We start from the raw sequence: 14,963 nt of genomic DNA on the forward strand, positions 1-14,963 counted from the left end.
ATTTATTGTTTACATGAACATATTTTTTTTTCAAATGGAAAAATCAAACTAATGTATATATATATATATATATATATATAGATATAGTGTTATCAAAATGATACATGTTCTATGCTTTCTACTGCAACTTCATGAATCAGTTTTACTTAAGGTTTGACATTCAGTTGACTATAAAATAATAAGTCGAAATGTTTCTATAATGTAAATTTCAAAAACATTTTCCATGTCAAAAAGGCCTGCAGACACACACACTCTCTAAGTCAATACATACACAAAAAAACACAAGAAATCAATAGATAGGACAGACTTGGCTCTGAACAAAAGAAAAAAAAAAGTATTTAAAGACAATAAACTTCTTTAATATCAGTTTGAAATGTTACTGTCATAAAAGTAAAAGCTATTATTCTCACTTTCCATCCATTAGGATGTTGCGCCTCTACACTGCATTTGTTACATAAAGAGTGACTAATCGTAAAGCCAAGTCCTGGTTGAGCAGATAAAGTGCTGAAAGTCATTTTATGTTGAAGTACTGGTATTGCTCCCATGATATTAAGTAGCCTATATGTAAGAAATACATACTCTATAAATCTGTTGCAGAACGATGTAAGTAGCTGTAGATTCTTGTTCTGTGTAGGTGTACAGTTGCTGTCGTGCTCACTCACCTGCTCTGGTGGTAACTTGAAAAATTCATGTGCACTGGAGTTAGAGCGTTCAACAGACTGTATAAATGTCAATGTTGCCACCTTCATCGGTAAACGAAGATAAAAGTTACAGCCCGTGTCAAGAGAAATCCTTCCTTCTGCAAGGTGACATGACTATCCCTGTTCAGCTGAAGCTCACAATGTGATTGGTTGGAGCTGAGAGGGGTTGCTGCCCGTCAATATTGTATCTTTCCAAAGTCATGCTGAGTTTCCAGAGTAATTAGCCGGATTTCATCTTTATTGAAATGGCTGGAGCTCAAACTGCTGGGCAATTTTCTCCTCTTTCTCACAGTCTTACATCCACCACTGTCTGTTATTGCTGTGGAACTACAACACTTTGGTTTAAATCACAAGATATGGCCAGGACAGACCTTCTTTGAGTGTCCCAGTAGTCATAGAAGAACTTGACAATGGATCTTCCCATCTGCCTCACTCTGTGCATACGTCTCAGACATCATTAGTGAATTATGCATCAGCACACTTGCAAATAGTATGCAAGTACATTTGAAGCAATAGAAATAAATGCCGTTATGTAAAGCTAATAGCAAGTGTTTACTTTAAGACTATAGTGTGAGTAATAAGCCCATTAGTGTTTTTTTTTTTACCTCAGCTGCAGGTGTCCACAAGAATCATAGCACTGGAGTTTAATCTGAGCTGTAAACTGCCTCTGGAGGACATGGTTTTAACACTGCAGAATGTTCCCCCTCTGGCTTTTTCTGCATTACTGTGTGATGTAAAAATAATGTGTGTGTCTGTATGCACACAGGTGTGAGGGTGTGTGTGTGTTCGAAAATGAATATAAGAATGTGGCCTTCCTCTATATCGTGACTTTCCTGTTTTTATTCCTCTGTCGTAGGTATACGTATGTATTGTGTGTGTGTGTGTGTGTGTGTGTGTGTGTGTGTTTGCGCTCTTTGTATCTGCATGATAAATTGCCATCTTTAGCAGAAGGTCTTTCCCATATTTTACACTGCCATATTCAAATTATACTAAAATGTAAATGATCTCATTTCAAAGCAGCAGTGCACTATTATCATAATCATGGTGACAGTCTAATAAAATGCATCCCTGCAGAGATGCCACACGCCTCTCAGCCTGTATTCACAATGGAGGGCACATTGATATTACCCAATAATATGGAAATTCACCCTGAAACCCTCATAAGCGAATCTTCAAATTATGTGTCTTATTCCAACTCATGAAATCATCTCATATAAAAGTTTCCCTTTAAAAACTTTTTCTTTCGGTTTAAAAAAGCTGCATTAACAGTAATATTTCTGCATGAATGATTGTTTTGAATGACAATAATAATTTACATGAAGTTGCTACTTCACTTTATTTTGAATCTATTAAGCTTGTGTCACCTGCCTGGCTCTTTTGGAGCCTCTAGAATGGTTGTAAGATTGACAGGAGTGAGAATGAGTGTGCTCTAAGGACGCACCCCAGGGTGCAGCTCTGCTGAATTATGAATGGAAGGGCAGAAGCTTTTACCTCCCTGTGTCACCATTCATCTGCAGAGGGCCCTGTCCACTCCCCTTTGTCTCTCTTTGCTTGTAACATGAAATATATTAAATTCAATTAAAGTACAATATTATCATTTAGTCAACACACAAAGTTATTCAAGGTAAAAAGTTGTTGTGAAAAATTATGAAAATTATTTTTTTAATTATGTGATCAGATAATTTTAAATATTCATTACAAATGTGAAAAAAAATCACCAAAACAGGCAATTAATAATCAAAAACGTTTAAATATAAAAATGTTTTAATAATTCATTAAAATGAAATTGAATTGAAATCAAATAAATAAAAAGCATTTAAAACAGATTTGTTAAAAAAGATTATATCTTGGGGTGTTGGTTTTTTATTCAGCTGAAGTTCTTGTGAATAACTTGATTAGTTTCTACTCTGTAATCTCAATGTTTGTCAGTACTTCAGATTGAAGAGCAAATTGAAGAGTAAATTGCAAAATCATCAGTAAAAAAAGAAAGAAAATCATACTTGTGTCGCTAGTGCTGCATGTTCCCACTGAACCTAAATTTTGAAATATATATCTAGTGAGATAATAAAAACCTCACTTGTCCAGAAGAATCTCAGAAAACTGATTTAAAATCAGGCGTCTACACAAGGTTTTAATTAAGAAAACTGACAGGCTACACTATAGTATTCTTGTGTCTATTTGCCTGGCTCGTTGAGTTGCTTTACTTTGATGCTGCCATATAGCGTCAACAATAATTTACCCATGTAGTTAAAGCCAAGCAGAGAGGAGAGCTACTTTTGGCCCGCTCCTGACATGCACTGTGGTTCTTCTGGTGCACCCACAAAGCGTTAACTAGAGCTGCTGTGATCAGCTCTGGCAGCCGTGTCGCAGTCATAAAGCAACACAACGTCGATCCTCTCTGCCACTGCCATAATGTTCCCTGGAACCCTAAAACCAATGCGAGGCAGATTCCCAGTGTTTTCCTTGTGTTGGGACTTCATCCTGCCAAACCTCTAGCGAGTCAGCTGGAGAGCCATCTGTATTAGGAGGCAGAATTTGGGGAATCTTGGCTTATCATCTTTCAGGGATACCACACTGTATTGCCTGTTAGGCTCCAAATAGGGTTCATTATGCCTCAGGTCCACACTTTAGTACTCTTTCATCCAGCCACCCCAGCAGTCATTCAGTCCATCGCTTCACTTGTTTCCCTCATTTGGTAGATCAGCCTCTGTAACCTCATTAACCAGCTGTTCACTCACTCAGTCGTTCACTGTATCTGCTTCCCAGTTGCCTCTCTATCCAGCTGTTTCACTTTTAATACATATCTGCCAACCTTCTGACAGCTAGTCTGTGCTGTCGACTAACCCACCATGTCCCAGAAACCATTCGTTTTCCTTCTGCCCCGCTATGAATTAGTTTCCAGTCTCCAGATGCCCTTCGCTGCTGCTCTGCCTAACCTTTCATCTGTTTTTGCTTCTTTGGCTGTACCTGTCTCTCCATCTGAGCCTGGATCTGTTTCTATTTTGTGGCAGGATTTTATGCTTTTTAGCCTGTGTCTTTTCGAGAGCTTGTCTTTTCTGTTTTCTCTGCCTCATCCTTCATCTACCCATCAAGCTAGAATCCAACCAAGCGTCTGCTGTGGTTTACCTGTCAGTGACGTTTTTTATCTGACAAAATCTGCTTCTAATCTGCTTCTTTTTCATACCCTATATCTGTCTGTCCAGCCTTTTCTAAGCTTCATTGTGGTTTGTCTAGATTCATTTGGAGCCCATGTTAAAAACACAGAAGCCATTTATCCTGTAGGCTATATCTTCTTCAGTTACATGTATTTTCTTTTCATGAATGGTCAGCATGCAGCCTTTTGGTTTTACTTCCAAACCCTGTACCTTAGCACCAACTCCTCAGACCTTGATCAGCCCATTTCATTCCCCATGTTATTTACAAATAAAGCTGCTTTTCAACAAAGTTTCTTAGCACAAAAGAGATGATAAGAAAAAAAAATGTGAGAAGGATTTTTCACAAAATGATCAAATACAACATAGGCCCTTTAGTTAAAACCTTTCATTTATGACTTACAATTTACAGTAGCTCTATTAGCATTTGTTTCCTCATCACTGTGCTCAGAAGGTCCACTTTACTACGGTCACTGCACCTCTGCCTGATACAACCTTAGGCAACAAAACTGGTTGTCCATCTGCTACCTGCCTCTTTCAATTAACTCATACAGGCTGACATCCAAGTATATGAATCTCTTGGCTGCTTCATTATTTATTTGGGTCAACCTTTTACTAAACTGTTGTCAGTTTCCTGCTCATTGGTGTCTGGTCTTCACCTGCTCAACTGAGTTTCCCTCATTTAGCAGCTACTTGACACAGTTACCTTCATTCCCACGAAGAAGAACTTCCTGCAAAGTCCCTGAAAACTGGTAGTGCCATCATTTTTAGTAAAATGCAGGTATAGTGAGTTCCAAAGCCAGATAAACGCATTCATGAATTCCACAGCCGCTGATCTAAAGGTACACATACACAAGTTCCAAAGACACAAATTAGCAATAGTCATGTAGCTCCAAAGCTGCTGCTTTAGATGCTTTTCTGAGGGTGTTTTAGAGGTTAGGTTAACCTAATTCATTAAAGGTAGCTAAATAGACATTATACAGAAGCTAGCTAATGTAAGCACCTGTAAGCATCTTCCATTGAAGCGTGCACACGTACTGTATTTGACCAAAATAGGGGCTCTCTCTCAGGCTCTCTGGGCCTGGCCTTGCAGGTCAGTGATATACTGTAGTACCTAGATCCTCTTACAAAACTTTACCCCACTGAATATACAGAGGCTTATTTTCAGACAGGATCAAATAGATTGTCTTTGTAGCGTTGCTGTAGCTGAGAATTTGTCTTATAAATCTGGCATAGTGTTAACTATTTAGATTGCCCAGACAAGTTTGAGCCTGCTTGCTTTTTCTCATTGCCCGGTGTGGCTCTCTTTCTTTTTTCTAACCATTTGACCGTCAGAACTAATCAAGATGCCCTTTGCTCTCAGGTGGGTTTCAAAGTCTTCATGAGGGTCCTTGTGCCTTTTATCACTGCTGTGAACTCTGACAGCGTGAGCTTTGTGCTGAAAACCTGACTGAGATTGTCAGCGCTGATAAATGTTAAACATTCTTGGTGAGTTTTCCTGTTCAGTAGAGATAGAAATCACAAAATGAACATTGATTACTTTTCAGATATTTATAGTCACTGTCACTGTTTTTAACTTCCTGAGCAAAGCAGTCAAAAACTTAAATGTATTTGACCCTTGCATGTTACTTACAGTAGCCTACCCTGTGCAGTTATTGAACTCCTCGTCCTCCTGGTTGTGAAACTTTTGTTTTTGTTCAGTTTTGTACGAATGGTTTCCGCCTTCTTTGTTCCATGTGAGCACGCTTAAGTCAGTTGCAAAAACACATTAAATGCTTTCCACCCTACCACTGAAAGGCAGGTGTTGAAAAAGCCCCCCCCCCCAAAGAAATCCAACGTAGCCCAAAAAAAGAGAGAAGACACGGAAGAAGAGCAAGTAAACAACTGTAAAGTTGTATTTCTTGTAATATCAGTCAAGTTTCAGTTTCAGTGCTGGACAGAGACACATACAGCACTCTGCTTGTCTAGAAGTTGTGTTTCTTACTGTACATTTTTCAACAACATAGTTTAGTTGTATCATCCAAAAACTAAAGAGTGTTTCTCTATTTAACTTATTTTCTCTCTCACACACTTTGTATGTCTTTACTCATTCTTGTCCCTGAGAGAGGTTGGGTATAGTTTCCTTATGATTCCATATTTTGGTCCAGCCTGGCTGCGTTATTGCCCTTCTGGCCTTAACCAAAAGCAAATATTGTTTGATTGAGTTCTTATTGTATCTTAATGCTGTATTGTCAAAGTAATTGTTCACCATTTCACCAATCAAATATCAAGTGCATCCTTCCTCCAATGACATATATTAACCCAAAATAGAAGATGAGGCAAGAATAGTAGCAAGACAGAGAGGGGCAACGGAATGTGTGAGAGTGACAGGCAAGATGAATGTATTGACACACACAACGGTAGAGAAGTGTGAGAGAGTCGCGCACACACTGCATAGAGAGAGCGAGGAGGGGAGGAGGAGGAGGAGGAGGAGGAGGAGGAGGGCGAGCTGATCCTCAGTCAGTGTGTGAGGGAACAGACGAGGTAGAGACCTGCTCACACACACACACACTCACACACACAGACTCTCTCTCTTTCTCTCTCCCTCTCAAATACTCTCCCTCCCTCTCTCTCTCTCTCTCTCTCTTTTGCTCTTGCGCTCACAGCGAGAGGGGATATCGGAAAGGGAAGAATGAGGAAGAAGTCCGCCGTGCTGCGCGCCTCGTCCCAACAAATGCGGGTTTGCTGATGAAGCGCCACTCCGGTCATCTGATCACACAGGTCGTACAGGTCGCGCTGTATGGAAACTAGGAGTAGGCAACAACAGACCACAACAAATACAGATAAAAAACTGTCAGTGCATGGGAATCCGGACACCTCTCCCCTTCTTTTGTGCGTCTCGCTTGGTGGATACGCCGCCTGGGCTGGCGTATAAGAGCTCCCTGCGTCTCCATTTCCATTCCCCACTACTGGTTTACCTCTACTACTACTATTACTCCTCCTCGTCCACCCTGTACTGCTACTATTATTAGTAATTCTATAGTGCGGCTTTTACTACTGACTGTCTTCTCCGGATCCTGGACACTTTCTGGATAAAAAGGTATGTCATTCTCTAGTTTTCTGGTTTTCCTGCGCGGGATACAGATGTTAATGACAATTCATGCAAGGGGTCTTGCCTTTATTTCGCTGCATTGTCTGGGGAAATCAAGTTTTTGGTGGGACAGAGGTAGTATAAATAGGGTGCATGGGTGACAGCGTGCCTCATGGCGCCCCGATTGGAGACTCGAAAGCACCATGCGTCGTAAGGGTTTGGATGCGGTGTGGAGACGATATCACCTCGTCCACATGAACCACGCTTCCCACACTGCGCCGTGCCTCTCTTGTGATAAGGAGATTTATATAGAGTGGAGCGCTGGTTAGAGGACACTAGGTGCAGTGTAAGGTTTTTTTTTTCCACTTGTTTTCTGATTAAAATTATCCACCAGTTTGGTTTCCGGAGGCTGCTCCCTTTCGCCTCGGGGGCTGCTTTTTCCTTTTTATCCCCCCCCCCCCCCCCCCCCCTCCCTCCTCACTACCCTTCTACCCCACTCTCATCTCCCTTGGACCGCCTGCCTCGTTCATTTCTAGAGGAATAATTACGGATGCAGAGCACGTTCAGATAACCACTCGCGCACCTTTTATAGGCTCTCAATGTGGAAGTTGGGCGACAAACATGCGCAGTCCAGTCTCTCTTTCTCCCTAGAGATGGTAATCCTTACATAGAATGAATGATCCAGCGCACTGAGATCCACGTTCGCGCAATTGTGCACGTCCCCCATCCTTTGCGCCAAAGAGCGCACTGCTGCTGGTGCTGATGGAGTGCTTGTGCACATCAGTGCAGAGCAGGTTGTGGAGGAAACAGAGTCCAGACCCCGCATGTTGAGTTTGAATAGGCAGGATTTATTGTCATAAACGTGAATTCCAAAGACAAAGACAGACCCACCGCCTGCTGTGATTTGAGAGTGTTTACTGTAAAAGAGAAATAAAGCGATGTCATACTGTATGTTCACACGTCAGTTAACTGTTGCTGTAAATCTGACACATAATAGAGGATGCAGCTTTGTATTCTCCTGATGTGACACTACAAACGCACCAGTCTCATGAGAAGAGCTTGGCACATCAGGCAGGTATACCATCAAGGCTTTCCAGGCAATCTTTTCCAGCTGACTTCAGCTGAACTGTAGCTCATCCACTGTGGATGATGCTATGAAATATTTATTTATGACAATGAAAAAAATGAAACGCAGCCAGAGGTCTTTACTGCTTTATTTACCTTCCACTACAGCAGCTGGTTATTGATGAAATGTAAGATCTGTTTATGATGCAGTGGGAAGGCTTAAGGCTTCATTCAAGGAGTTTTTGGTTGGATCAGCCTATAAGCGATGTGTTAATAAAAAATGACCAATTGCCAGATTTCACTCTACTGTCCAGCTGGCTCTTGGTGGGTCAGTAGTGACAAAGCTTGTAGTTAACATGGTTTGGAAGATAACCACCCCCCCCCCCCCCCCATGCGACTGTAGTTTGGGTTATTTATTTATTTTTATTAAAATTTCTGATTTGAATGACTCCACATTCATTTTCGCATGTAAGAAAAAGTAATAGCCCCGATATGAAGAAAGAAGGTATCACCCCTGAAAACTTTGGATTTAACATGGCCAAAGATATCTGTTTTCATGATTTTAAAAAAAATAAGAAAAGGAAGAAAAGAAGAGCTTGTGACGTTGCTGCTGAAGATTTTCTGTTTCAGTTAAAACCATATCACTGAAATGCTTGCATTTTTTAAGTCAGTTTTGCCTGATTTATTTAATATTCTACGTCAGACCTAAGTATGCTGTAGTGAGTTTTGGATCGTATGGTAGATATGGTTTATTTTATTGTTCCCTCCCTCATGTTATACAAAAGCTGATAAGCTTATAGGAAGCCAGCAGTGTCAAACCTTGAGGAGGAATCCGAAATCTATATGCAAATCGATGGGTTATCTGAAAATCCTCTTTGGTTAATTGTAGTTTTGCTTATCAGTTAAAATGTGTGACTTCGTTGTCAATTGTAAATCCTTCGACTACAACACAACATGTCAGCTGTTGTCAGGTTGATTACAGATGAATAAAAAGTGAAATAATAGCAACAGTCCCACAAAACTGATTGACTCTTCTGTGCTCCACCTGTTTCTAAGCTGCATGTGGAGAACAGCTGCTCACAGGCCCAGAAATTATACCATAGCATCAACCATTGTTTGTATGGATGTGAACACAATGCTGCATAATCGACACATATGTCAGGCGCGCAGGTATTACTTATTTCACAGGAGTGAATATGAATCATTTTCATTTAAACCTTATTACAGTAAAAGCTTTGTTAACAAATTGGTGACTGGAAAGATTGGCAGTTGTTATTGGCCAGTTCACTGCTTTTGGTGATCAGTGCAATGGAGAAAGATTTTGTTGCCAAATAGTTTCACACTAATACCACAACACAGAAGAGACCTGTTCTACCAGTTTCAAAAAGGCTAATCTTCAATCTCTATGTTTCTTGAGGTTATACATGACGACCAGAGCTAGTGGTAACTTTACCTCCATGATAAGCTAGGAGCCTTGTTTACACCAAATAATGGGCTCAACCGGACAACAGCAGAAGTAGAGTCATGTTTAGAATGGGATGGTTGCTTCCAGTTGCAAAAAATGTGTATGTTGTATTCTTGTAGCACATATGTAAGATTGTAGGCACAACCCCCCACATCCAGGCTGAGTAATTAAATATGAATGAACTTTAACAAGGATTTAAACAACATCGCATGTGTAGCAGAGAAGAGTGTAGCATAGTATAGCATAGTACTATGAGAGGCATGCCTAAAACCTATTCAGGTCAAATCAGTTCACTTGACAAAGCTTACATGTTTGCGTGAGAGCATTACAATCTTTTCGCTACTCTTTCTTAGAACTGCTGCTTTGGATAAGGACCAACTATAATGGTTGTTGTTTGCTGATTCAAGATGCAAGCTGTTAAAGCAAGCATTGACATGTAATGCTTTTACAATATGTTAAAGATGCTTGCAAAGAGTTTACCATCGAAGACCATAAGAGACAGCACAATGTTAGCATTCTTTCAGGTTTCTGTTCACCCAAAAAATGTTAGATATTCCATACTCCTGGATCTGGTTTGGTCTCCACCAACTCCTTGAAAAATCCTCCTCCTCAGCTGCTAAAGCTCCACTTCGTTCACCAGCTAGACGCTAACCTTTTAGCAAAGTTGCCAGACCGTTTCAACAATCTTTCAATAAACACTTTGTAGAGATATAACTTACCCAGCAGTAAGTGAGTTTGTCTCTATTTCACATTTAACATGACACATATTATTTTTTAACTAATAAAATATTGGAAAAATTAATGCAGTAATTATCTGTGCAAGTGACTTTCCGCGTTCCAACCTGCACACTTGTTCAATTAATAATAATAATACATTTTATTAATGTAGCGCTTTTTAAAACCCTCAAAGACATTTTACACTTTATGCTTTACAGAGTTTGATGCTACAGCTGGCCTTATAGTACATATTTTGCATGCATTGTGCATACCATTAGGAATAGAACATCATCCTAACTTTGCACCTTGATCTGTGACCCTATTACTAACACATAATTAGTAGTCTGCAGCGCATCATTTAAGGTGTCAATCACTTCATTGTCATTTGTCAATGTGGCGCAGTGGTTAGTGCGTGCACCCCATGTATGGAGGCTGTCGTCTCAAGTGGGCGGCCCGGGTTCACATCCCACCTGTGGCTTCTTTCCCACGTGTCGTTCCCCACTCTCTCTCCCTGATTTCCGACTCTATCCACTGTCCTATCTCTCCATTAAAGGCATAAAAAGCCCAAAAATAAATCTTAAAAAAAAAAAAAAAGAATGGTATGGGTATTGCAGCTGAGTCAGGGTTTGAAATCTTGCTCCAATTGTAGAAGTTGATATGTATTTAGATTAAAATATAGAGGGCCAAAATACATTTCAGTTTTCCTGAGAGAGTAACAAAATATGTTCTCAATGAGGAAACGCAGTGAGTTACAGATAAGTGTCGTGTGTCGCTCATACTGGTAATATCATCCATCCTTAGAAGGAGGGTTATAAATGTGCTGGGTTTGAGGATGATTGCTTGCCTTTGGCTAATTCTTGACTGAATAGAGAACTGGAGATTAGTCGAGTGATTTATTTTACTTTTAAGTTTTTTAATGATTTTTCCCATAGCGCCTCATCATTTTGCCGCACATAATGTGGATGGATGGACAGACAAAGTGACAGACATCCGGAAATAGTACTGTGTGTCACACCGTCAGTCGTCTCATTTCCTTCACCACTATGTGTAATAATATGACAGGGCGTCTTGGCTCAAGAGTTGGCTACAAGGCAGATCCAGGCTAAAAGAGCTCAACATCACCCTAATGATGGTAAACACAGGCCATTAATCTTCTAGTGTTTGCAGGGGCTATTTAGCATGTGTGTATGTGAATATTTGATCATTCTCTCACTCACTCTTAAACCACAGTAGAATATACTTTGGTTATATTTCCCCAAGAGAGGTAATCTCTCTCTTTCCTGTCCTGGACTACCTTTTCTTTCCATGTGTCTCTGTCTCTCACTCTCTTTTCTTCTAGGCATTTTATACTGTCTTAAATACCAGACCCCCCCATACATCCCTCCCTCTCCCTCTCCTATTTATCTTTTAACATGACTTTGTCTGTCTTACACTCTTCATTTTACATTTTTTATCATCGGCTCCTGCCATATGGTAAGGAAAATGCATCCCCACCGCTGCTACAGTTCAGTCATATGAAGCTTTTTGTTGTTATCATGCAGCACAATGGTTTGTTCTACAAAGCATGCTCATTTTTAGCATTAGCATAACTCATTTTTTTTATTAAGGTTCAGAAATAGGGTTTATGTAATGTGCAGCTTCACTGTCTTCCTTCTTTTTTTTCTGGTGCCTTTTGGTCTAACCAGCTGCCTTCTTGGCACCTTTGGGTGCTGCCTTCAGAGGCTCCCGAGGAATGACAGTATTAGGGCAGAGAGGGAACAGCTTGCCTCATGCACCACATGGTTTTGGTTTTCTTTACTTTCTGTTGCACTTTTGCTGTAGCCTCCGGGAAGGAGGATAAAGTGGTCCAGTTTGTGTGTATGCATGAAGCTGGGTTGGAGTATTTCTTATCTTGTGTTCCCCTTGAACTTAAGCCAAGATGTTGAGGTCATAACACTAGGGAAAACCATAGCTGGATATTCTGAAACCTGATATTTCAATTATCATATCCAAAATAGCAGCCACTGTTAAGCTACTAAGCCTCTCCAGTGTTAACAGCAGGCACATCAACATAGACCCTTGACTTTGGATCCGATACCAGCCAGGGCATCAATTGTATCAAATAGCCGGTAATAATAATAATTCCGGCAAGTCACTCCCCTCAAGGCATATTTTGCAGTCGTACAACGCAAGGGAACTATAAATGGAACAGGTAATTATCTAAAGTCATCTCAAGTGTAATCCCCTGATAAAGTGTAAAGCAAACAGGATTGTGTAAGCAAGGTTTATCAAGGATTTGTGTTCCTGAGGATGAATTTTAAGCAAGCCCTGAGAAGAAACAGAGCAAAGAAGAGAAATTAGAACACAGTCTACGGGCAACTCAATGAGTCCTGTAGCAATTTAACCATGTCCTGTATTGTGGTAAGAACTAAGAATCGCACATGCCTATGTAGAAACATAAAATGTTTTGAAAGAGGGATTTACTTAGCAGCTGGTAAACAATCAAAATACAGAGCAACATCAGCTCAGGTGTCATCTAAGGCCCTGCAGCAGGTATGACTATAGGAAAATGAGGAAATGTTTACTCGAATTAAGCAAGGAGAATATTCTTTATCATATACTTCTATGGTTCTACATTCACTTGTAATGACACCTATATTAACATAGGTTTTAAATACAGTATAACGGCGCTAAGTGTCATACATGATGATTTACAATGTTGACTGACTGATTTAAAAAATCTTAATATTCAACAAATCAGTTTGAGTGCCGGTTGAGAGATATTTTTTTCCCTTTAGGCAGAGCCACTTTAGCCACTGTCTCATAAGGTAAACAGCCTGCCGCTGAAGCTTTATATTAATGAAGAGATATGAGAGTGGTATCAACCATCTTGTCAAAATGTCAGGATCAAAGTGAATAGATGTATGAAGTCACAAAGCATATCACGTGTTAGGAAATAATTGAACATTTCCCAATGTGGCAAAAACATATGAAAAATAGAATACATTATGATGAGGTTTGCAAAAACAAGACTCAATCAATTTAAACAATGAATGCGCACATCACGTTCGGCTTCCATGTACCTTTTCATTATAGCCTGTCTGCTTTGAAGAACTGACAGCTTGAGGTACAATTTCACACTTTTCCCAACAGCCGTGTTTCTATTAGTCTCCAACTGGCTGACTCCTAACAGTTCTCTCTTTTCATATAAATGTGTTCAGTGTTGATATCATGAGCAGGGTGGAATCTCAGAGGGTAATGACAATTAGAGGTTGGCATCATTATTATCATTTATTTCCAATGATAGCTAATTTCTTTTTTCACCATTACCATGATGATTATACATTTCATTTTTTAAGTCTTGACCGATTCTTTACGCTGAAATATTATATTTAATGCGCCAACTGTTCCTATTTTCATTGGCTTCATCCATGCAGGAAGGCCACAGAAAATAATTTTTGTTGAGAACAGCTGGCACAAAGAGCACACTCTTTAGTCATCAGCCTACTGGAAAATGACATCCTTAAGTGAAAACAACCAAATCCCAAAGCTCAGTGAATTATTGATCACTTGGAAATGCCACGCAAAGCCTTATGTGACCACACAAGAAGGCCATCGAAGGCAGAGAGCAGCTAGATCACATTTGCCAGGAGGGAAATGTTTGGTTATTATGAGCTTACTGAATGGAAGTTTAATTAAGGAAATGTGTAATTCTGTTTTGAATTGATTCTCTTAACATTTAAGCAAAGAGCTCTTACACTAGCAACACACAAACACTGCGATGAAACCTGTTCACTCGTCACTCTTGGTTTATTTAACCCAAATATTTAAATCTGTGGACTAATCACCCATTACTCTGAAATTGATTTATGCAGCAAGTAGCCATCAAAAACATTAGGCACGGCTATCAAATGTCGTTTTTACAGTACAGCATGTACAATATTTGAATGACTATTCACACATTCATGATCACGTCCCTGTGGAAATAGATTCTGTGATGTTCATATCATTAAGTATCAGGGCCCTATGGTACCCAAGCCTCGCTACATGTTATGTGAGACGAGATGTGATTCATATTGTAAAGGGATTAACAGCTTCATCTAAATTGAGTACTGTGGTAGGAAGAAAAGCAGGAAAGTACTAATGTAACTACTGATGTTGGGTAAATGTGCTATGTCTACATGTACTACTTATTGGCAAAATGGATGTTGGTGTGCAGGAATGTGGAAGAAGCTGGTTTGTGGAGAGTTCTAAACTGATCTATGTTTTAGGTTATGGTCCCTAATGATCCCAGATTAAACAGATTGCTTCTTGTGCAGCAGTGCCTTTAATAGAAGGAAACATAACATCCTAGTCAACTTTCTACACAGATGTGAGGATGAGTAACTATGGGACCAACATCATGCCTTTTGGCCAGACGGACACTGATGATGTCACTCTGTATAGCTTGTCCAACTGGAATGTGACACATGCTGGGGGTTCTTTCAAAAAAGGGTAGTGAGTTAATCTGTACAGTCCAACATGGATTTTGACTATCATAAGCGTTAGTTGTATTAGTGTTAGAGCTGTTAAAACTGTTTGTAACCAAGTTCTAAGTGGACCTAAACCAGAAGTCCACTTTACCCATCCCAGACAGGTTGAGGAGGAGTCTTTGGAATGCTATGCATTACTTGTGGGATAGTTGGAGTGTCTGTATACCACTGAGTGAGGTTTTTAAAGGCATTCATGGTCTCCAGGGGATAATCCCTTACGGATTTGAAGAACCCCTGACCTGTACTAATGATCATTAGAGGTGTATTTCATGGATTGCCATT

At 40.0% G+C, this 14,963-nt stretch overlaps 1 protein-coding gene and 1 long non-coding RNA gene across 3 annotated transcripts in view; one reads left to right on the forward strand and one right to left on the reverse strand.

The window, feature by feature from the left end:
- Window positions 1–14,963, reverse strand: part of LOC132975568 (uncharacterized) — a 60,355-nt gene that overhangs the window by 11,631 nt on the left and 33,761 nt on the right. The gene's annotated exons all lie outside the window — the stretch shown is intronic.
- Window positions 6,411–14,963, forward strand: part of slc8a1b (solute carrier family 8 member 1b) — a 138,119-nt gene continuing 129,566 nt past the window's right edge. For both annotated transcript variants that reach the window (XM_061040203.1, XM_061040201.1), the window contains exon 1: window positions 6,411–6,932. The gene's annotated coding sequence lies outside the window, so the exon portion shown is untranslated. The remainder of the gene's footprint in view (window positions 6,933–14,963) is intronic.

This window comes from Labrus mixtus, chromosome 6 (assembly GCF_963584025.1).
Source record: "Labrus mixtus chromosome 6, fLabMix1.1, whole genome shotgun sequence".
NCBI lineage: Eukaryota > Metazoa > Chordata > Actinopteri > Labriformes > Labridae > Labrus > Labrus mixtus.